Source organism: Sinohyriopsis cumingii, chromosome 18, assembly GCF_028554795.1.
Source record: "Sinohyriopsis cumingii isolate HCF-2022 chromosome 18, ASM2855479v2, whole genome shotgun sequence".
Classification (NCBI taxonomy): domain Eukaryota; kingdom Metazoa; phylum Mollusca; class Bivalvia; order Unionida; family Unionidae; genus Sinohyriopsis; species Sinohyriopsis cumingii.
In genome coordinates this window covers 564864-588605 of record NC_142978.1, presented here as the reverse complement: position 1 = coordinate 588605, position 23742 = coordinate 564864, and the positions used below count along the sequence as shown (strand labels likewise).

The window sequence follows — 23742 nt, the reverse complement described above, 5'->3', positions numbered from 1 at the left end:
GTACCTTATAAGCATTATGATGGCATAACATTACAACACTTAAACCAAAAACAATGTAGTATAACTTGTGGTGTAGCTTTCATATTGTTTAAACTATACCAACAAATCCTTTTCTTTGATCTAAAGAATACAAGATTTTGAAATTATTAGAACCAACAAACACGACAGAAAATCCGAAACACAATAAATGAAATATTTTCCTCAAAAATTCTTAATGATAAGAACAAGAGAAAGGCGTGTGACTGAATGTTTTCAATCACGTCCGCGCCTTTACAAATTTCAATCCGTTTTTCTTATCAAGCTCGGTTCTTGTAAACATTATAATGCTATTACACTACAACACTTAAACTAAAAACTATGCAGTATAACTTGTGGTGTAGCTTTCAGTTTGCTGAAACTATACCAATAAATCCTTTTCTTTGATCTAAAGAATACAGGATTTTGAAATGATTACTTTTGCTCGAAGGAACAACACTAGTAGTAAATGGGGGCACCTTAGCGTCAAGGGGAATTAGCATTACAAGACCCCTTGGGCAACTCTAGCGTCAAGGGAAAATTAACATGGAGAAAAATCGTGGGTCAGATTAGCGTCAAGGGAAATTAACATGGAGAAAAATCGTGGGACAATCTAGCGTCAAGGGGAATTTAACATGGGAATAAATCGTGGGACTGTCTAGCGTCAAGGGGAATTGAACATGGAGAAAAATCGTGGGACTGTCTAGCGTCAAGGGGAATTTAACATATGGAAATTGAACATGGTGGGTCTGTATAGCGTCAAGGGGAATTGAACATGGTGGGAATGTCTAGGGACAATGATGGTAGAGGGTCAAACACAACAGAGACAGAAACATACATACACTAGTACAAGCGTGAGATTTATATATAAAGCATTACCAAGACCCGAAATCTTGCTGGGGTGTTCAAAAATTTGCATAATTGTAATGATGCTATAAATAGCTATAATCAAGGAAATGCTCAACGACAAAATGGATGTGACTAAAAGTAACGCTAAAATGACGAAATTGTCCCAGAATTTAAAGGAAAATAAACATATCCCCGAAAATAAAGTTACAATGGTTTAGACTAAAATGGATAAAATTAGTAACTACTTACAATATCAACTTCTGTGACGATCGTGGATAAATACGTATGTATCTATAATCAGCTGAAATTCCTATGAAATCCCACTATCTATTTATAGCTTCAACTTGTGGGTTTTTCCTTTGGAAAATCCCACTATCTTTTTATAGCCTCAGCTTGAGTGACGTTCCTGTTTATGAATTCTAGTATATATGTATAGCTACAAAATGTGGAAATCCCCAAGTCGATATTTATAGTCTCAAAATTTCCAGCGTCAGTGATGTCACTGTACTGAACACTAGGGGATAAATGGCAACAGTGTTGCAAGTGGCTGACCTGAATACGCGCTACTGTAGGTAGGTAGGTAGAGTGTATCTGATAGGGATAAAGTGAGTTTTATAGGGACAAACAGAGACCAATACACACACACACACACACACACACACACACACACACACACACACAACATACGCGCGCAGACTCTCTCACACACACACACACACACACACACACAGAGGGAAGAGGAAAAAACAAACCCCAAAATATACTATCCACACTCGGGAGGAAGAAAAAAAAAAACAACCAAATATACGATCTACACAATGTACGCGAACAAACACACACACACACACACACAACATACGCGCGCAGACTCACACACACACACACACACACACACACAGGGAAGAGGAAAAAACAAACCCCAAATATACTATCCACACTCGGGAGGAAGAAAAAAAACAACCAAATATACGATCTACACAACGTACGCGAACAAACACACACACACACACACACACACACACACGCACACACAGAGAGAAGAGGAAAAAACAAACCCCAAATATACTATCGACACTCGGGAGGAAGAAAAAAACAACCAAATATACGATCTACACAACGTACGCGAACACACACACATACACACACACACACACACAGAGGGAAGAGGAAAAAACAAACCCCAAATACACTATCAACACAGAAGGGAGATAATACAAACCCCAAATAAACTATCCACACAAACGTACGCGAACGCATACAAACCCGAAATATACTATCAACACAGAAGGGAGATAATACAAACCCCAAATAAACTATCCACACAAACGTACGCGAACGCATACAAACCCCAAATATACTATAAACACAGAAGGAGATAATACAAACCCCAAATAAACTATCCACACATTGGCGATCGCTTCAACTTCCCCAAAAAAATTTCAGGGCTACCCCATACTCTCGAAAAGAAGTAACATTCCATTGCCTATCATATGTTAGTCAGTTAAAAGAAAAAATACAGAAGTGAGTCTATCAGCACATGATTTCTTTATCTTGGTTAGAAAGTTTGACTCTAAGTTGTTCGTTTCCGTCGCTTATCAAAATTTTAAAAATAGTAATGTTCTGTAAAAAGTGAGTGAGTGTTTCTTTTAGGTCTGTGCGTTTTTTTTTTGTTTTTTTTTGTTGGTGATAATATGGATAATGTAAGTTCGGGTACAACGAAATTTAAAGAATTAGGCCCAGAACTCGGTGTGGAGGGAAGAAATATACGCAACAGCAGCGGGAGCAAGAAATGCAGACCTAGCCAGTTAGCACTGAGGCATTCTGCGTTTGACAATGCCTTTGATGTCGTACACGTCGTCTTTTTTGGTGACACGACTTGATTTGAAATAAGTACGGGCTAGCGTTTTGGTGAGTACTTAACATCCATGGCTGTCTTGCTGAGCACCTTTTTCCTCCTTTACCACGCTCGGACAGAAAAATGAGTGTGTGGTGAGACAATTCCCACTCATGTTTAAAGCCTTTCAGTCAGGTTGTTAAGGACTAGTTAGTCCTACACCTGATTGGCTAAATTTAAAAGTAGTCTGTGAGTACATAAAAGCCTGGGGGGATGAGGCTCTCTTTCCTTCCCCAGGAGTAATTAAAAATCACGCGGTGCGTTATTAAACCAGTGATACATGCTCCATTAGAGCGAAAATCACTTTAATTCAAGTAAGCAAGCAAGCAAGTTCGGGTACCGTCTCTAGCACTCTTGATGACACCAACTGTCTGGATTATTTTCTTTCTTGCAAGCCCCAATGTTCCACTTCTGTTTGTGATAATAACTTGTGATACTTCACATTTTCTAAAGTGGAAATCTTTACAAGCCGTACAAAATACAAAACTTATATGACTTTGGCTTTTGACACTTGCACAGACTCTTCACTTTATAAGTGTCACGAGAAAATTGTATATCCCATTTTTACCATTTTCAAAAACACGCACACACTTGCAGCTTGACCAGAAATATGTACATCTTGTTTTGTGGATAAGTCACAGACAAGTCCAAGCATATATAGGTGGTTATGAACGTTAGGAATATCCCCTCATTTTTTCAGAAATATCAAAGCTTGTATGTGCATTTTCCCTTTTCCACTCTATATTAGTGCTTAGATTTGTTCCAAAAAAAAGAAAAAAGAAACGAAACAATTTTGAAGAAAAAGAAACAACTGAATTTTGAATTCAGGTTTCTCTCTGTTTATAATGTTTTTCAAGTTGATGGTGCATGACAGAGTACATTCGCCTACCTTTCCAAAGTGACAGGTATTTCTTCACATGTCATTGCCTTTGTTAAATTCGGTTTCATTGGTTAGTTATCGTTAATCTTTAATTTTTTTCATGCATTTCTTTTTGATAGAAGATTTAAGGCTTTCTATTGTTGTAACGGTATTTATGTTGTTTAGTCTGTTGATGAAATTATCTATAGCAAAGTGCTTAAGATTTTTCAGTTTCTTTTATTATTTCAAGCCCTACAAAAGGAGACCAAGTTTGTCTTCAAAGACGATTGAAACTCTAAATTACACGGGCGTGAAGGAAAACATCGTTGTGTTTGATCTAATCATGCTTGCCGTATCTCTTTGTGTTTTAGAGGTCATATTTCTTCTTAAGTAAATACACGCATCAATAGACAGACAGATTGGGTCATCATCCTTGAGTTTCACTGTACTTTCGGTTCTTTACTTCATACAAGCCCCAAATTTATTAGTTTGAAAACGAAAAGATAACATGCCCCTCAATACTGTAACACGTCTGTTCTGACTCTACCGATGTGAGTGTGAGTGTTTATGTCGAAATGTTTAAGTGAGATATAAAAAAAATGGTCAGTTTGAAAACGCGAACCAATACTGTGACGCTCAGTATTTTGATGTGGTAAGAGGAAATGGCACAACACACACAAAGAGGGCTTGTAAGTTCACATTTCAGTCTGTCTGCACTGTAATGGTAACAACGCAAGAACATAGAGATTATTATGCCACTCAGTCCTAGAACAAAACAATGCATCACCCGTTGTAAGCCATTTCATTGGCTATACTTATTTTCTTACCGCGTTCGCTTCGAATTGACTTGAGTAGCTATTCAGACAGTGACGAGAATGGCCATGCTTTACTGGGTCTATCCTATAGGCGATTTATATAAAAAAAATATTTTTAAAAATTAAACTAATGCACGAACATTCGTACCATGGGCGATCCCATGGAAATTGTGTCCGTCTTATTGCAAAATACATCAACATTTAATTTAACCGTGCAGATCGCTAGAACAAACCTCTGATAATATACATTTTGAAAAGTGTTGTGTGACACGGATCGCCATTGTCGCTTGGTGTCTGCTTTCTTCTTCGAAAAGAGATCGTTTAGTCTTGACTATAAAAATTTAATTTGACTAAGTTTTACGCACTACTTGAACTCATACATTTACGTTGTAGGTGTAAGCCGTCTTTCTCAGTTTTCTGGAAGTTCCGTTTTGCGTTTCTCAGATATGATACTATTTTTTATGGACCGAACGAAATTTCTTTTGGCGTGAATCAGGACTCGTGGTTTTGTGGCATAATTGGAGAGCATTGATTAAAGCTCAGTTATGTCGTCTTCGAAATCGCTGACACGGATTTGAACTAACACTTCAGGTTTTGTGTGAGGCGATACGGTACATCATTGCTTTTTACTTCCTCAATGAAATCGTTTCATCTTATTGCAAAATTACATTTGACTAGGTTTCATACGCAGCAGGTCCCTGTATATAAGGAGAGTGTCTTAGCGTCAGAGTATTCATTCCGCTCTCAAACGATCAAGAAGATGGAAGAGTCAGCACAGATCGACCTGCTGGTCAAATATTTGCTAAAAGTCATACGAAAGCATAATTCACATGCGAAAGTGGCAACAAAACTTACTCTTTTGATCGTTGATTTGATGAGAGTCATACGAAAGTGTGTAAGTGCTAATGAAGTTTGCTATATCTGCAAAGGTAAATGGGTATTTGTCTCCAGAATACCTGCTTCGTCTAAGAAAGAGAGACAAAAGTCAAGATACCTAATATCGTTGTCAGGAGAAAGGACACTGAAATTCAGAGTGCCCTACGAGAAAAGAGAAGAAACAAAAACAAGACGAAACAGAGAAGAGGGATTCAGAAGAAGAAGAAATTGAAGATGATAAAGAACTTGTGCCAGTAAAGACATGGAAATGGAAAAATTGACAATGTGAGCCGATGCGTTGGCCCTGATGTGAAATTTCATACTACCTTCTAAAAGAGAATAGACCAGAAAGAAAACGTAAGTGTCTCTTGGTCTTGACATTGTATAATAAGGATGGCGTGTTTTGTTTTTACTCACACTTTATGAAATTGTGCTCTTTCACCTCTCTCTATCCCTCTGGATCATGTTTTAGTTAGAATTGAAATGGAAGGATGTTTTCCTTCACGCACGCTCTTTAGGCATGCAAGTCGGTAAACAATAGTCAGTCTATTCATCCATCATTTTGTGTCTTGATGTTTCCTAAATCACACACTGATGCCATAAAATAACGGGTTAAATGGGTTTTGTAGTGTTGGGAGTGGGGGTGGGGTGTAGGTGTTTGGCAGAGTTGGTCATTGCAGGTGAGGGCTTAGGTGCTTTCAAAAAACTTTTTCTTCTTCACTCTGTGTTGATAGTATATTTGGGGTTTGTATGCGTTCGCGTACGTTTGTGTGGATAGTTTATTTGGGGTTTGTATTATCTCCTTTCTGTGTTGATAGTATATTTGGGGTTTGTTTTTGCCTCTTCCCTCTGTGTGTGTGTATGTGTGTGTGTGTGTGTGTGTTCGCGTACGTTGTGTAGATCGTATATTTGGTTGTTTTTTTTCTTCTTCCTCCCGAGTGTGGATAGCATATTTGGGGTTTGTATGCGTTAGCGACGTTGTGTGAATAGTATATTTGGGGTTTGTATGCATTCGCGTACGTTTGTGTGGATAGTTTATTTGGGGATTGTATTATCTCCCTTCTGTGTTGATAGTGTATTTGGGGTTTGTATGCGTTCGCGTACGTTTGTGTGGATAGTTTATTTGGGGTTTGTATTATCTCCCTTCTGTGTTGATAGTATATTTGGGGTTTGTTTTTTCCTCTTCCCTCTGTGTGTGTGTGTGTGTGTGTGTGTGTGTGTGTTCGCGTACGTTGTGTAGATCGTATATTTGGTTGTTTTTTCTTCTTCCTCCCGAGTGTGGATAGCATATTTGGAGTTTGTATGCGTTAGCGACGTTGTGTGGATAGTATATTTTGGGTTTGTATGCGTTCGCGTACGTTTGTGTGGATAGTTTATTTGGGGTTTGTATTATCTCCTTCTGTGTTTATAGTATATTTGGGGTTTGTATGCGTTCGCGTACGTTTGTGTGGATAGTTTATTTGGGGTTTGTATTATCTCCCTTCTGTGTTGATAGTATATTTCGGGTTTGTATGCGTTCGCGTACGTTTGTGTGGATAGTTTATTTGGGGTTTGTATTATCTCCCTTCTGTGTTGATAGTATATTTGGGGTTTGTTTTTTCCTCTTCCCTCTCTGTGTGTGTGTGTGTGTGTGTGTATGTGTGTGTGTTCGCGTACGTTGTGTAGATCGTATATTTGGTTGTTTTTTTTCTTCCTCCCGAGTGTGGATAGTATATTTGGGGTTTGTTTTTTCCTCTTCCCTCTGTGTGTGTGTGTGTGTGTGTGTGTGTGTGAGTCTGCGCGCGTATGTTGTGTGTGTGTGTGTGTGTGTGTGTGTGTGTGTTTGTTCGCGTACGTTGTGTAGATCGTATGTTTGGTTGTTTTTTTTCTTCCTCCCGAGTGTGGATAGTATATTTGGGGTTTGTTTTTTCCTCTTCCCTCTGTGTGTGTGTGTGTGTGTGTGTGTGAGTCTGCGCGCGTATGTTGTGTGTGTGTGTGTGTGTGTGTGTATTGGTCTCTGTTTGTCCCTATAAAACTCACTTTATCCCTATCAGATACATTCTATCTACCTACCTACAGTAGCGCGTATTCAGGTCAGCCACTTGCAACACTGTTGCCATTTATCCCCTAGTGTTCAGTACAGTGACATCACTGACGCTGGAAATTTTGAGACTATAAATATCGACTTGGGGATTTCCACATTTTGTAGCTATACATATATACTAGAATTCATAAACAGGAACGTCACTCAAGCTGATGCTATAAAAAGATAGTGGGATTTTCCAAAGGAAAAACCCACAAGTTGGAGCTATAAATAGATAGTGGGATTTCATAGGAATTTCAGCTGATTATAGTTACATACGTATTTATCCACGATCGTCACAGAAGTTGATATTGTAAGTAGTTACTAATTTTATCCATTTTAGTCTAAACCATTGTAACTTTATTTTCGGGGATATGTTTATTTTCCTTTAAATTCTGGGACAATTTCGTCATTTTAGCGTTACTTTTAGTCACATCCATTTTGTCGTTGAGCATTTCCTTGATTATAGCTATTTATAGCATCATTACAATTATGCAAATTTTTGAACACCCCAGCAAGATTTCGGGTCTTGGTAATGCTTTATATATAAATCTCACGCTTGTACTAGTGTATGTATGTTTCTGTCTCTGTTGTGTTTGACCCTCTACCATCATTGTCCCTAGACATTCCCACCATGTTCAATTCCCCTTGACGCTATACAGACCCACCATGTTCAATTTCCATATGTTAAATTCCCCTTGACGCTAGACAGTCCCACGATTTTTCTCCATGTTCAATTCCCCTTGACGCTAGACAGTCCCACGATTTATTCCCATGTTAAATTCCCCTTGACGCTAGATTGTCCCACGATTTTTCTCCATGTTAATTTCCCTTGACGCTAATCTGACCCACGATTTTTCTCCATGTTAATTTTCCCTTGACGCTAGAGTTGCCCAAGGGGTCTTGTAATGCTAATTCCCCTTGACGCTAGGGTGTCCCCATTTACTACTAACACTTCCTTCCAATTCACTATAGCCAAGTATAACTTTCAGTTTGCCGAAACAAATAGTATCCAAACTTTACACATAACAGCACTGAATGAAGCTCATCTTCCAAATAATTTAAAAGGAATATCCCTAATAGAAATAATAATCCCATTTATATAACCTCATATATGGATATGATATTATTCAATGAAAAAATAGCATTGATACAAATCGGAATAAAATATGATGTTTTGATCACGTTGGCTTGATGTTGATTTTCAATCCCTACAGAAGTGCTTAGGTACTTCCACAACAGAACTGAAGACTTTAACAAACCACCTACATGTTTTCTATCACGTCCGTATGATAGAGATTTTCGATCCGTTTTGGGATGCTAAGGTATTTCAAAAGTAACTATGAAATGACTTGAAACATACACCAAAAAGTTATACAACTTTACCAAATTATACTTGTAACTAACAAAAGAATAACTCCCTCTTGATAAGTATGCAATCATAAATGTGCACTCTAAAGAGAAATTACTAGAGAGAGATGTAGGACTAACACAGAAAACTTAAATCCCAATATCAGGTGTTAAGGAATTTTCAAGTAAAAGCTTAAAGCACTTAACAGTGTTTTCCATCACGTCTGCGTGATGAAAGATTTCAATCCTCTTTCAGGCGCTAAGGTGCAACAATACACAACTAACTGGACAAAAATTTGCCACGGCATATAGAAAAACTAGATACAAATAACAAAATGCAACTCATACACTCATGGTACAAAGATACTAAGCATATAGACACTTTATTATTTTTAACACATATTTTTGGATACGAATCAAAATTATACACAGGCAGGATTAGATAAGAAAACAAATCATAGAAGATCCGACCTAGATAGAGCCGTCCATACACGAAAAAGGGGACATAATACATCAGAACACACATAAACACACATCACATTGGACTAAAATGACTCTGGCAGAGTCACTACTCAATATTAGAACAACAAGGGGAAGGGAAGGAAACCTACTATGGGACTTAAATAGTCCACAGGGTGGATAGTACCTCCCTAGATTCAAAGTAAGGAAGGATAGAAACCAGGCCCAATGCTAGCCCAGGTATAGGGAAGGGAGTACAACCGATCAAACGTTATTGGGATAATTTAAACTCTGTCATATGATGAACACAATTTAGACTAACCCTGACCAAATTTTTATCTTTATTCTTCTTGGAGACAAACAAACTTATAACACCTTATGGGTAGACAGAGATACACAAAGCATGAAACATCATTAGAAAACTAGGGTGTCACTTCTAAGTCTTAACCAGTTAAATGTGTTGGGATGAGATTAAGAGGTGTCAACAGTGTGAAGGACGCACGGATGCACATAGAAACACTGCAAAAATTGATAACAACCTTTATAAAATGTAATAATTTAATAGATGCCTTGAGACATTCTACCTAACCGCTCCAGTGGCCTAGTGGTTAGAGTGTCCGCCTCGGATGTGGGAGTTCCTGAGCTCGATCTCCGGCCGAGTCATACCAAAGACTTACAAAAATGGTACTAACAGCTGCCTCGCTTGGCGCTCAGCATTCAAAAGTTAGTGTTAGGATAGGTCAGGATAATGTGACTGGGTGTGACATGTCTAGGCATCATAATGTGACTGGTTGGGACATAGTGCTAGGCATCACTATAAACTGCGATATGACTGAAAAATTGTTCAAGCTACCTTAAATGTCCGAATCACGCATACACATAATTGGCACACAGTCTACATGGCGGCACGTTTCTTATAAGATGTCTCTTAAAGGCGACCTCACTTGCTATCTATTTATCGTGCAGGTATAAGAACATCCAGCTTTGTATAGAGGTCGATCGTATACCTTCCCAAGTTCTCCAAATGACTGCCCAATTCAGCTTTTGATGACATAATTCTACTTCATGTTTATCTTTAGTTACTCTTTCAATTAAAATTATATGTATTAATATTTGTCCCCATATTTATATCGTATTTCTAAATGTGTAGAATAAATCTCTTGTTTTCCTAGAACATTCCGGAGATTCCAGGAGCTTGGTTAATGTATTATTTTTCAAAAGTGTATTATTAATGTGGCAATCGTATCCATAAAATTAAATACAAATGTATTCCCATGGAATGTTAGGTGCACCGTTTAGAAGTTTAATCCTGATCAAAATATTTACTTTTTTATTTAATACTTAGGTTTGGAATGCCTAGCCCTCCTTTCTCCTTGGATCTATATATAAGGTTTCCCGTTAAGTAATGCATCTTGTTGTTCCACATAAAGCTCAGTATTTTCCCTTCTATGTCATTTACCATGGCTTCGGTGAGTTGTACTGTATTCATTATGTATTGGTTGCACATGTAAGTTTTTGCAACCTGTATTCGGTCCATTAAATTCATCGTAGTATGCGACCAAGTTTCAGTTTGCTCACATATCTTGATCAGTATCTCAGGACAGTTTAAGTGAGTAGAGTTGTTCCTATATATTGTTCCTAACGCTTTTACGTGGTCTTTAATTAAATTAGGAGAAGACCAGGAGAGTTACCTCTCCAGTTATCTATAAATACAATTTCGGTCTTTTCAGGATTAATTGCTCAACCTGAGACCTTTCCAAACTTTGTGAATTTGTACTGCAGGTGTTTAAAGGATAATTCATCTCTGTTAAAAGTTGTTCAATCATCTGCATGTAACATAGTTTTACATTATTTTTTTCAAACTCATTATTATAATTCCCAATATATATGTATTTTTATTAATGTTTATGTTCAAATATTCTATTACTATAATATAATAGCTGCATCGACAAAGGGCTACCCTGTCTTACCGATCCCTGAATCTTAATTTTCCTTGTCAGTTCCCCATTTATTACTATTTTAAATGTTATATTCTTATACATTCCTTTGATCCAATTAACTATATTTGATCTAAATCCACAAGTTTCTAAAGTTTTAAAAATGAAGTCATGTTCTATTCGATCGAATTTGTTTGCACAGTACCGGTTTGAGGTGGCATAATTAACACAGTGACAGTGTTTACTTACACTTTTAAACTCCACATCACAGCTAAACATCACATTGCTGCAATATTTTTGTGAAAAGAAGATTACTCGATACAAAAATATACATATTTACTGTAATGTATTTATGAACTGATATTCGCAGTATTTAATTTGGAACATTAGATTGTACATAAGAAGTAAACAAATCTATTTATGAGTTGGACTTACACCATTTATTTACCGCGTAAATACGCTGGGGTTGGATAAGGTTCTGTCAGTCGGGTGTCTGTGTCTTGTTCATGTTTACATTCTTCTGTGAAAAAAGGTGAGTTTATTTACTTAATTAAGTACACATTTAAACCAAGCTTGTATACAGGGTGGATTTCATACTAAGCTATACCACCCATCTATCCCCATCCCTACACTCTTTATCATCTAAGCAATACCAGTAGTTTTACTTGTTACTGTTCTTCTCTTGGGGTTTTGCCAATTTTCATGTTATGATATGTTATACATGACATAACATAGGCATGTGTGGGTAAATTGGCAATATTGAAAAAAACGAGACCATATCTTCCCAATTCCCTTTCGTGAGTTGAGTACAAAAATGGTGGCCCAAAATGTTTAATGAAAATAAAAAATTTCAGAGGGCGGGGTTGAAAAGGTTTTCCTCGATCGCAGCCAACCATTAAAGAGAATACTGCGCAATATTTCATGAGCTTATTTGAACCAGTCAGAATCGCATCAAGTGATCATGTATGATATAAACAATATGAAACTGCACACACACACACACACACACACACACACACACACATATATATCCCACATCGTCAAACTGATGCGTCACAAATTCATTCTTAAAATGATGATGTTTCCTTCTGAATTTTATACCCACCCAGCTGGATTTTTGCGTGTATACCGTGCTATCGATAGTGCCATGTATACGTCTTCACTGTGAACTGAAAAATAAATAAATACAAAGCAATATTTAACTCTTAATAAAGCATATGACATATTTCTAAGTATACCAATGTACAGCAAAGGCGAAATCTGAGCCCGCATTAACTCGGCGTGCGTTAACAAAATAAACATGCTTGTAGAGTTATGGATAACAAAAACAGGATTGGCATGATATAATAATATATTGTGTAAGCAACTAAATAACATTAAATTGATGGATTATGTAGCGTACACCCGATATGGAAAATGAAGCATTTGTAAGAGATAAATAGGACAATACACTGTTGTATTTTGCACGCACCAGATAACGGTATAGTGATTTAATTGGAAGAGGACATTGTACTAATAAATTGCTTTCAAATTCGATGAAATGTAAAGAAAATTATCTACCTCGCCTATACACACACTGTACGTGGAAACATGCACGTGCAATAGAATATACGTCGGCGTCTTGATCGTGTTCGTTTTAGACAAGGGCCCATGATTTAAGGTCACATTACATAACCCGATAACTATCAAAGCAACCATAAAAAATGTCAATTTTCGATAAGTAATATTAATGGCTTAACGTTATCAGTGAACGTGAATATTGCCTTTATATATAAATCATCAAGTTTCTACAATGGATTGCACAGTGTGTTGGTTAAGCTTCGAGAAGGGAATGTATTAAGAATTTTATTTATAAATATTTATATAAATTTTTGGTTGTGCTTTAGTCACATTTTAGTCATGGACATTGAGCTCTTTTCACCACTCGTTATTATGATGAAATAAATCCAAATTATATACTGCTATCAAATTATGTTGACATAATTTAGATCGAATTGGAATCGCCGCTATTAATTTGTTTTGATTAAATTTTTTATTTTTCTTGACTAAGGTGGCCGTTAAACATTATTTCTTCCCAATATTCTCGCTCAGTTTTCTGTTGAAATTCTCTCTTTCCACCCCCACCGGGCTGTAATATAGGAAGTCATCCTCTAGATAACGCCGCCGAATGCGATTAACCACCCCTCTTACTAAGAAGGGGAATTTACAAGCATGAGGAATGAAACATTGAGTATCGCGTCAAAGGTGAATCACTGAAACAGTTCAAAACACTTAGGCGTCTACGATCAGACCAACTTCAATGAGAAGAAATAGGCAAATGTGTCCCAGAGAGGTCCATCAAAACATTTCTATCTATGTGGTATCCCCGATGACTTGATTGCTGCTTAACGAAAACACGTGATTGTCATGAGCAAGAATTATTCACAATTTATCAAGTAATATTTCCCAGAGTGAAACTCTTTAAGAGTATTATCCACGTAATAGTCTTAAATAGAAAATACCCGTAACGGTACCAAACGAAAAGTCACCAAAGGAGATCGTACAATGTCGTGTGTGTGTGTGTGTGTGTGTGATTTGGATTTTTCAGTCATATCGCTACGATGTGTGCAGTGTGGCAGTTTATAGTGATGTCTAGCACTGGGGCATCATACTGCAAGCATGTAATATAATATCCCACCCAGTCACATTATCTTGACACCAGGCCGACCAGTCCTTATATTAACCTCTTAATGCTGAGCGCCTGGCGAGGCAACTGTTAGTACCATTTTTATAAGTCTTTGGTATGACTTGGCCGGGGATCAAGCCCTCGACCTCCCGCATCCGAGGCGAACGCTCTAACCTCTAGGCCACCGGAGCGGTCACGTACAATGTCTTGTTGGTTCTTGTTGAAAATGGTTACGACATGACATATAATATGGACGCCGTGGCTGCCATCTTGAAAATATTGTTATCACTACTGCCCCCCCCCCCCATATTGGTCACATCCACATGTGTGTGTGATTTGGATTTTTAACTTTGCTTTCAAAATCTTTCATTCATATCGCTACGATGTCTGCAATGTGGCAGTTTATAGTGATGACTAGCACTGGGGCATCATGTTGCAGACATGTAGCATCATGGCCCACCCAGTCAAATTATCCTGACAGCAGGCCGACCAGTCCTAACGCTAACATCTTAATGCTGAGCGCCGGGCGAAGCAGCTGTTAGTATCATTTTTTAAGAAGTCTTTGGCATGACTCGTTCCGGTTTCGAACAATCGACCTACTGCATCCGAGGCGAACGTTCTAGCCACTAGGCCATATCGACATGAGTTATTGCCAACAAAACATTATTATTACGCCTAGTTAGCAATAAATGAAAACAGAACCAATCTGACGTCTCATATCCGTAACGACAGCCGTCTTAAAAATCTTGTTATTGTTTTATCATTTCTGGAACTTCTTTCGGCCAGTTCAGCGTCTGTTCCGCCGAGGGACTCTTGCTTTTCTCAAATTTTCCTCCTTTAACGCTGTTTCCATTTATTTTAGTACAGCCATTTTACCTACAATAAAGTGGGTAGGTGTACCATGTGGACATGGACATTTCTAATACACAATTTGAAGAATGTTGTTCCTCCAGAATAAGGATGCTAGGGCAAATAATGAAGAATACTAATCACCGCATGTTTTCATTATCTTCTATAAATTGATAGATTAAATTAATATAGATGTATGTTTAGCCTCAGATATAACTTCTTTGTATAAACTCTATTTCATCTCATATGATAAAATTCAACTGGTGAAAATACTCCACTTTTAAGAGTGTGGTCAATATTTACCTGGTGAAAGGGTGGTGTATCGTTTTTAAGACTATATATATATATATATATATATATATATATATATATATATATATATATATATATATATAATACAATTTTCCTTTGACACAATATAGGCAAACATGGACATTTGAAACGTATTATTTCCCTTTTTAGTCCATTTCGTGCCCAAATGGTGCCTAACGCATAATGTTAATTCCACGTAACACCCAGTGCCCCTTGTTACTACTGTAATGATTAAAAGTGTTTTATATCAACAATCAACACACTAAAATGTCCAGGAAGTAAAAACACCATACTTATACAAAACAAATACTTCAGAGAAAACCTAAGAAAAATTCTGTATTCATACCTGTTAGAATCACTACGAGCAATTTTGAAAAAATGAAATATAACAATTCAGAGTTGTGCAAAAATAATAGATTAGTGGGTTTTCTCGAGCGTCTATCACATAGCGAACCAATATGATCTGACCTAATTCTAAGCTGTGAACAAAGGACGATAACATAGCGTGGCGACGGACCATCCCCATCTGCAGGATTTGGTGAAGAAATTATATCCAGGTAGATTTATTATCATCATATGCTTAAGAGAGAGAGAGAGAGAGAGAGAGAGAGAGAGAGAGAGAGAGAGAGAACGAGAGAGAGTTATTGTTCTGTGGGGTTTAACGGCATTTTTCTACACACGATTGGGAATACCCAGGGAAATTCCCGAAAATAACCTCCGATTCACTAGAAGCTACTGACAAGCGTTCTCACATAACCACATTGGCCGGAGCGATAGTTAATGACTGTTTATAAATCTTATATGTGTGTGATGTGCTACTGCTGTCAAATATTAACAGTTTCCCTGTTCTTGAGTAAAAATCATATTTCACATTCTACTTATAATTGGAGGACTTTCCTTAACATTCCTATTCACATTATCCCAAAATATACACACTAAATAATTTATACTGATCAGAGTATTTTTATAAATTTCCTGTCGCCTTATAGTGTTTTGTTGATGAACAGCGGTTGGTATATGCGACTCACTATTTCGAATCATCAGTGCGTCCGCGAGACCTACTTTGAGACAGGTATATTATGGAACTAAGATGTGTCGTACGCAAATGATGGGTACTCGTGACCTAATATCTCTGGGGTTTCTTTTACGCTGATTTGATTAAACCTTTGTAGAAACGGGAAATGATCCGTCCAATCATGAACTCCATTTACTGAAAAATTATACAATGAATAACAAAAAGTTATATACATTCATTCATCTTACATGTTATTAAGTCAAGGCTATAATAGATATCGCACTGAGGCAAACACATCCTTTTCTGCACATTTGTATATTAAGTCATATGCTTAGTATCACACTGTTCTGTCCGCAATTAACATTTTACCACTTACTCATGCCTGTAAGTTGTCGCTGTCTACTCAAACTTCTAACACCCTAATTGACTTCAAAGTGTGTGTGTGTGTGTGTGTGTGTGTGTTCTGTCCGCAGTTAACATTTTACCACTTACTCATGCCTGTAAGTTGTTGCTGTCTACTCAACCTTCTAACACCCTAATTGACTTCAAAGCGTGTGTGTGTGTGTGTGTGTTTGTGTGTGTGTGTGATTTGTATTTTGTTCGTAGCTTTAAATAAATTTCAATCATATCGCTACTGTGTCTATAGTGTGGCAATCTAAAGCGATGGCTAGCATTGAACCATCATGCAGCAGACATGTAGCATGATGTCCCACCCCTTACATTATCCTGTCACCAGACGGACCAGTCCTAACACTACCCACTTAATGCTGAACGAGGCAACTGTTAGTACCATTTTTGTCTTCCGTATGACTCAGCCGCGGTTTGAACCCGCGACCTCCAGTATCAGACCAAAAACAAAAGCAGTTGCAGGAAATATCTTTTTTTTTTGTCAGCAAAGAACTAAAAATCAAATAAATATAAAGTAATGGTAAATTTCATAATAACCGAATGTGACACAATTCTAAGTTTATTACTGTGAAGAAAAGGGTAAATCGTGGCCAGCATCAAACCCATGATGCATTAACAAAATAGGCCACAATCTAATGGTTATTGATAACACAAACAGGATTGGGATAGTACAGGAATATATTGTGTAAACAATGTAATAAATGAAGCATGACACACTGTTCAGTAACCTAACATTATATGGAATATGTATAGGGAATTAATTAAGAATTTATGTTATAATTATTTGGATGAATATTGGTGATGTTTTGTAACATTTCATTCAAATGGTTAAAAAACTCTTTGACTTTGTATTTATAGGTTAATGCATTTGTATGGGAAAATAGGAACGAGTTTTCGGAATGAATACTGCACGAACTTGTGAATGCAGTATATCCTTTCGACAAAACGAGTTCATATTTTCCCATACAAATGTAGTAACCATTTTATTATAGGTTCATTTTTTATTCTACCTAAGGTTTAATTATATAATCAAAATACACTACAAGAAACAACGCAAATGAATGAATGCCGTATTCCAAACTAAACAGACAAGCGCAGATTTGACATTACAAAATTACATCATTATTAATGCGCATATAGCTCCGCCCAGATAAATTTGAACTTCGTCGCGCGGTCAACACAACTTTCGAAAGAAAATGGCCTATCTAGTTAAAATTGAAATTTGCAGTCATATTATGAATGAATGGGCATTGCAACGACTTTTCCATTTGATCTGGAGTGAATATATTTTGGTATTTTGTTTCGATTTGACGAAAGTTTGTGATTTTGGACTGGATTCATCTGTGCAAATTATATATGAAATATATCGGATTGAAGTGGCGCGGGAGAAGCGTGTTTCCGTCTGCAGATGTGTTTCTGTTTCTGTAATTGAATGTTTGAAATCATAACGTGGGAAAAATATTAAGTCTTTCAATTGCAATTTCCAAAATGACGCTATGGAATTTAATGTGTATTTCATTTTGAGTGCAGTAAGGAGGATGCAATTGCACTTATCGAAATTACAGCACACTTTCAAAATGTGTAATCCAGATTGAAAACCTATGACATGGCTCATGTAATTCAGATTTGCAGAATTAAGAAAAAACATTTTGAGGAAATTCAGGAAGTAAAACTGTAAGTATATTTTATTTTGCCATTCTTATCACCAGCTAAAGAAAACAGTATATGCCTTGTTATTTTTAAGGCCCTAATCCGTCATTTAATTAAGGTAGCTAGCCTAAATCCGTAACATTGTATCAACGCAAAATGTCAAGACAGCTGGGGTTTTTTGCAGTCCACGAAACATGTTTTAGTTCATTCAGAAACAAATTTAAACAACCACAACGTAAAAACATCTTACGCGAGTGTACATGATTTGTTTACAAATCAAAAGTGCTGGCGTCTGAGTCCATTGTTTATTTACAAAAGAAAGTAGTTCCTTTATTCACGTGAATGCTATATGTGTATTATCGCGCGCGTTCAGTATCGGGGAATATTGAACGATTCTGACAATATAAAGTTAACGGGGGAAAAATGAGCATAGAACAGTTCCCTTTATTGCATTCTGAAGGCTTTGAGGCGCTCCGTTTTGGTCATGTTTAGTCGATGTTAAAGACACTGGGTACTCACGATATATGAATGTAATGCAGTGCATTCACTTCTCTGAATGAGAAGAAAAGTGTAATATTTGGATCAAAAATAGGGAAGCTGCCATAGTTACGTGTATGCAGCATATATTATTTTATATGCAGTCAATCTGTTATATGTATGTGTATGCAACACATATTACCTTATATGCAGTCAAGCTTTCATAGTTACGTGAACGGAACACATATTACCTTATATGCAGTCAAGCTGTCATAGTTACGTATATGCAACAGTAGTGAATGGGGCCACCCTACGTACAATGGGAATTAGCATTACAGGGACCCCTGGGCCACTCTACGTACAATGAAAATTTAACATGGCGAAAAATCGTGGGCCACTCTACGTACAAGAGGAATTGAACATGGTGAAAAATCGTGGGTCACTCTACGTACAAGGGGGAATTTAACATGGGGGAATAGAGTTTGGGTTTGTCTAGGGACAAGGGGAATTGAATATGGGATTTTTTTTTTTAAATTTAAATTTAAATTTAAATTTAAATTTAAATTTAAAAAAGGGGTAGGCAATGGAAAGGCTATCTCTTTTCGAGAAATATGGCTGGCCCTGAAAAGGGCCTTTGGGTTTTCTTCTTCTTCTTCTGCTTCTAATTTCTTCTTTTTCTCCACCAAGTTCTTATTTTATCTCCTACACTCTTTCTCTTCTTCTCTTTCTTTTTTTCTCCTGCTCTTCTTTCTTCCTCTTCTCATTTTCTTCTTCTTTTTCAATTTTTTTGTTCCATTTGCTTATTCTTATTCTTTCCTCTTCATCCTCCTTCTCCTCCTTTATCTCTTTCATGACACCACTAATCTTGTCCTTTACCTTTTTTAAGTTATTAATTTCCATCTTTACACGATGGGGACTATAGGAATAATGGTCTTCAGCGAGTCTTATTAACATCTGCTCCATCATTCCTAAGTTGTCTAAAACGTCTTGCAATGTTTGTATTTTGTCCATTTGGTTAGAAGCCATCTCCTTTGTAGAACGGTTTGAACGACGAATACTGTGGGTTCTTATAGTGAAAGCGCGGACGTGAAGGAAAACATCCCCCTAAAACATAAAATTGATCTTACCTAGATCATGACCAAAGAAACAACAACGCGCGGACGTGAAGGAAAACATCCCCCTACTTTTCTCATTTCATATAATAAAACCCAAACTATACTCTCCACATACGCTAAGAAACCCATAATCTACTATTCACACAAACTTACGTGAACGGTTACAAACACAAACACATACACTCACATTTTTTAAAAAAGAGTTAGTGTTTATATTCACACTACTCTACCTATACACATTGGCAAATTAATAGTTATTTCTTTTCTAGAGTATTGGGTTAGCCCTGAAAAGGGCTGTTTTTTTTTAACTTCATGGACACCTGGTTAATGGTGACACCTTCCAGGCCTGGCGCCACATACACATCTTGTCCCCCAGTTACTTTTTACCTTTTTGGGGGAGAGAGCAGAGGCAGGATATGTGGCTTCAGAATCCCAATTTTCGGTTTCTGGGATTCTGAAATTTTTTCTTCTTCTCTCCTTTTCCTCCTCCTCTTCTTTGTATCTTCTCTCCTCCTCTTTGTATCTTCTTTCCTCTTCTTCTTTATATCTTCTCTCCTCCTCTTCTTTGTTTCTTCTTTACTCCTCTTTTATCCTTCCCTCTTCCACAATGGCTTCCGCGGCCAGTTCATTTAATATGCGCCTGGCATATTCCAGATGCACATGAAGTTCCAACAGTTTCTCCAGTCTCGTGTTCATTTTTGGTGTTGATCAATCAACAAGGGTAGCTAGACTGCCGAACGAGTTTCAATTTATAGTGAAAGCGCGGACGTGATGGAAAACATCCCCCTAAAAACATAAAATTGATCTTACCTAGATCATGACCCAAAACAACAACGCGCGGACCTAAAAGAAACACTCACTCACTTTTTATGCTACCCATCACTATTTTAAAATTTTTTATTAATTACTTCAATAGACTATCCACATACGCAAAGCAATCCAATCTAACCCCAAATATACACCTCAAACACCAAAAACATGATTTTAATCTACTATCCACACCAACTTACGTGAGCGCTTACAAACACAAACACACAAACACATACCCTCACATTTTTTATAAAAGAGTTAGTGTTTATATTCACACTACTCTACCTACACACATTGGCAAATGGATAGTTATTTCTTTTCTAGAGTATTGGGGTAGCCCTGAAAAGGGTTGTTTTTTTGTTTGCTATGGCAATCTTTTTTAGTTTCTAAGAATGCGATGTCCTCTGAGGATAGACTTTCTGGCGATAGGTCTGCTTCTTCGGAAAGAGAAGAAGAACTCTTTGGTGTCGATACGACAATCGACAAAGCCTCTGTCAGCTTCAGGTTGCTGCTGCTGCTGCTGCTGTTGCTGCTGTCTCTGAAGTCTGTACTTCTCTGTCCATTCTTCTTTTTCCCTGTTCATTTCTTCTCTGAAGAGTTCTTCTATCAGGTCTTCAGTGATTTTTAACATTCTCACATTCTCTATTTCTTCTGGCTTCGGTATCAGACTGTGTCTGACCCTATGCAAATTCACGTAGGCTTCGTTGAGCTTAGCTAGTTTGGAGCACATCTTCTTAGGAGGATGAGTCGACAATGGATGGTTAGACTGGAAACAACCCCGGTTCTTAAAGTCAAAGCGCGGACGTGAAGGAAAACATCCCCCACACGGTTTTTGAGCCGCAACGTTCAGTGAGTGTCATGAGAGGGATAGTAAGAAATGAAAGAGCATCAATCCAACATTCTTATGGCTAAACAAAAGACAAAGGCATTTTTTTCAAAACACAACATTTTTTATTCAAAAATCACTTAACACTAAACAACAACTCTAACATTTTTAACAATAATCTAACATGATAACATCAAACATTTTTTCAAATCACAAACATTTTTTTCTCAATTGGCAATCTACTTTAAACAGGGTTGACAACGTTGTGAATGAAATTGTGATTTCCACTGTTGGAAATCATTAGGCCATTGATGGACACTACGTTTCCTAGCTTGAGACAAAAGATAAGCATAATGGTCACAGAACCATCGATCCACTTTCACATCGTTTCTAGAAGAAGAACGAGGATCAAAATGAGTCACTAAATGTTCTAAGGAATAGCAAAGGCTGCGATGATGCAGAAAATACACACAGTACTGTCCACACACCAAGGAATCTGTGCCTTGTAATTTCACATTATTGAATCGGGTGGTTTGAGCATTTCTTCTCATAAAGTCGATGATATCGTCTTCCAAAGGGGCCAATCCATACGAATCGAAATATTCCACACATCCTTCTTGAGGAAAGTAGACGGCTACCCAGTGGGTTCCTGGGAGATGACTGTCGTCCGTGTTGATCACGTAAGCTTGATGGTCTTTAGGTTTGCGATGAGGGAGTTCATCTTTAGCACAGACGACAGGATTCCAAGAAGCCGTATACGAACTGTGGTTCAAAAGGTAATAAAGTTCCCAGGTATCCATGTTTTGTGTGTGCTTTTTTTCTTCTTCACAGGTAATAATAAGTCGTCAATTCGATCCTGACTTTTTGCTTGAAAATGTCTGACGAATAAACGGTTATTCGTTCTGTTCCCTCACTCTGATTCAGGAGAGCTTCGATACGATGGATCTCTTGAGTGGTTAATGGTGGACAAGAATGTTCACGCAAGTCTTTATACCACTGATGCAACACGTCTTTGTTCGAGATGAGACTCCAAGCATCGTCCAGATACTCGTTTTCTTCTTGACTCAACATCAGGCATTTATCGTGTTGAATTTGACTGGGATGATCGTTTTGACATCCATAGCAATTTTTTCTTGATCAATTCCGTCATTTTTTCGACCAAGTGTTTGGCAAAACAGGAGGCTAAATGGGCTTCTTGTTCTGGCCATCTCGACTTCATCATGATCACTTCTTCTTCCACAGTCTCCTCACATTTCATGTCCAAAGTTTCTCCACTAGGTAAAGAGGGACAACAGTCTTCTATGGTTTCTAGTAATCTAGGATGACTTCTCTCAAACTGTTGATTTCTATCGTATTATCGAATTCTGCATACAGGATGACGTTCACCGTTTCATCAGGGTCTCGGTCTTTAAACTGAATTTCCACACGAATCTGGCGGGATTTTATAGGGTGGAAATGTCCCTCGTCGCTGCCTTGGTCTGGAGTGAAATCAAAAGCCCACAAAGCGTAGCCTCCTGCATAATCCTCGTACGTAATACCGTGACTGGTATTGGTTCCTAACTGTCCGGTGGCTTCGTACAGGGACAAGTACGATCTCAAGTAATTCTTCTTGGTAAAGTCAGGTTCAAACGGTCGGGTACACAAGGTTTTGCCATCGCGACTGACTTCGATTTTGGACACGCCAAAGTGTTGAAAGTAGAAAGGATTTTTTTCGGCAGCTCCGTTGAAGGCTGTATTCTCGACGATACCAACGATCAAACGTTTGGGTAACTGTCCTTGGAACAGATGATCTTCGATCATGGATCGCTGTCCCTTGGGAATGGTGAAGGTTTTCACTTCCACGCGTCGTATCGGATACTTGGCGGTCGTTCTGCTCAACGTCTGACTGATGTCGTTTCCCACTTTAGGTAACACTTCCACACGGCGTACGTAGAGTCTGGCTTCTTGGATTTTGGTTTTGTAACCGTCACTATCAGCCAATAAATGGAAAGCGGTACTGCTACGATTCAGTCTCAGGCGGACATCCACCCCGTTCAGCAAATACTTTTCTTGCAACCACATCTCCAAATGCAAACGATCCATCAGTTCTAAACTTGTGTCGACTCCCGTGATTCTCTTTCTTCGTTCTACAAATCCATCATTGTTGTCTTTCTTTTCATCAGTTTCCAATATTTCAAACTTGGTAGGTTCGTCAGCTTCCCATACCACACAGGCATTGAGATGAGTGTTCTTGGCATCTGTTCTGTACGTCAAGAGATTTTCCAGGTAGGCACGATAAGGGTAAGTATCCATGCTGCTACTGACCAGTTTGTTATTCAAGTACAAGTCCACTCTACTGAACAAGGAATGCATGAAATTGTTGACGGGAGCTACTGCTTGATCGTCTATAGCACCTCCAGTCTTATCTAGAATTTTGACTTTCAGGTACAAGTAACTGCTATTCAGATCGATGTAATCTTCGGGCTGTCCTTTGATTTCAAACTCGATGGGAGCGGAATC

The 23742-nt window shown here is 37.8% G+C and overlaps 1 protein-coding gene across 1 annotated transcript in view; it reads left to right on the top strand.

The window, feature by feature from the left end:
* The first annotated feature begins 15411 nt into the window (after positions 1-15411).
* The window catches only part of LOC149775943 (uncharacterized), a 151727-nt gene continuing 143396 nt past the window's right edge, over positions 15412-23742 (top strand). The window contains exon 1 of the mRNA XM_089941052.1: positions 15412-15499. The gene's annotated coding sequence lies outside the window, so the exon portion shown is untranslated. The remainder of the gene's footprint in view (positions 15500-23742) is intronic.